The sequence below is a fragment of the Budorcas taxicolor genome, chromosome 11 (assembly GCF_023091745.1).
Source record: "Budorcas taxicolor isolate Tak-1 chromosome 11, Takin1.1, whole genome shotgun sequence".
Lineage (NCBI taxonomy): Eukaryota > Metazoa > Chordata > Mammalia > Artiodactyla > Bovidae > Budorcas > Budorcas taxicolor.
The window spans coordinates 479,964-481,746 of NC_068920.1; positions in this window are offsets into that span (position 1 = coordinate 479,964).

Consider the following 1,783-nt stretch of genomic DNA (forward strand, 5'->3'; position numbering starts at 1 on the left):
AGGCTTTCCCACAGGGCTGTGCCAAGTGCCACCTTGGTGTGAGTCGATCCTCGGCGTGAAAGACGAGCCGGTGAAGGGACAAGAGGTTCCTCTGGAATGGACTGAGACATCTTGGGGACTCTTGGAATGGTGGCATGACCCTGGAGTTACTCTCGCCGTTCCTGTTGAGAGGGACTCCTCTTGAGATATGACGGGAACGCCGGGAATTCTTTCCCGTCGAAGCAGGGAAAGGATCCCTCACCTCGAGCAACCAGGCGGAAACGAGGCTCCTCTGGATGTGGGCCGGACCCTCGTGTTTCCTCTCAAGTGGAGACGGGTATATCAGGGAACTTCTTGAGTTGCACCAAGGGTGTGAAGGACCCTTTCGACGTTCCAGAGGTGAGGTGTGATTAGCCTCGAGACGCCTCAGCGGAAATGGGCCTCATCTCGCCTGGAGGGGAAAACATCCTGGATTTTCTCGAGTTGCGGCAGGTCTTCTCGAGTTACGACGGGGACCTCAGGGACCCGCTCTGGTGTCCTCAGGAAAGGCCAGTCCCCGTGCGAGTTGCTAGGGGCCCTCTCGCGATTCCTCTCAAGTCCATGCCGGGTCCTAAGACCTTGTGTGGAGTCGGGGCCGGAACCTGAGGATTCCTCTCCAGTGTTGCCATGGATCTTGGGTGCTTCTGAGTCTCCCCAGGGGAGTCAGGCTTCGTGTCGAGTGGGGACATGCACGAGCGCTTTTCTCCCGAATTGCAGCAGTAGTGTCACACTTCCTGTCACGTGGATCAAGGGATCTGTGGCTTTCCCTCGAGGCTTTCCCTCGAGGCTTTCCCACGAGGCTTTCCCACACGGCTGCTCCACGTGCAACGTTGGTGTGATTCGATCCTCGGCGTGAAAGACGAGCCGGTGATGGGAAAAGAGGTTCCTCTGGAATGGACTGAGACATCTGGGGAACTCTTGGAATGGTGGCACGACCCTGGAGTTCCTCTCGCCGTTCCTGTTGACAGGGCCTCCTCTTGAGATGCGACGGGAACGCCGGGAACTCTTTCCCGACGAAGCAGGGAAAGGATCCCTCATCTCGAGCTACGAGGCGGAAACGGGGCTCCTCTGGATGTGGGCGGGATCCTCGTGTTTCCTCTCGCGTGGAGACGGGTATGTCGGGGAACATCTTGATTTGCACCAAGGGTGTGAAGGACCCTTTCGAAGTTCCAGAGGTGAGGTGTGATCAGCCTCGAGACGGCTCAGTGGAAATGGGCCTCATCTCGCCTGGAGGGGAGAACCTCCTGGATTTTCTCGAGTTGTGGCAGGTCTTCTCGAGTTACCACGGGGACCTCAGGGACCCGCTCTGGTGGCCTCAGGAAAGGCCAGTCCCCATGCGAGTTGCTAGGGGCCATCTCAGGATTCCTCTCCCGTCCATGCCGGAGCCTAAGACCTTGTGTGGAGTCGGGGCTGGAACCTGAAGATTCCTCTTCAGTGTTGCCATGGACCTTGGGGTGCTTCTGAATCTCCCCAGGGGAGTCAGGCCTCGTCTCGAATGGGGGCATGCACGTTCGCTTTCCTCCCGAGCTGCAGCAGTAGTCTCACGCTTCCTGTCACGTTGATTAAGGGATCTGTGGCTTCCCCTCGACGCTCTCCCTCGAGGCTTTCCCACAGGGCTGTGCCACGTGCCACCTTGGTGTGAGTCGATCGTCGGCGTGAAAGACGAGCCGGTGAAGGGACAAGAGGTTCCTCTGGAATGGAGTGAGACATCTGGGGGACTCTTGGAATGGTGGCACGACCCTGGAGTTCCTCTCGCCGTTCCACC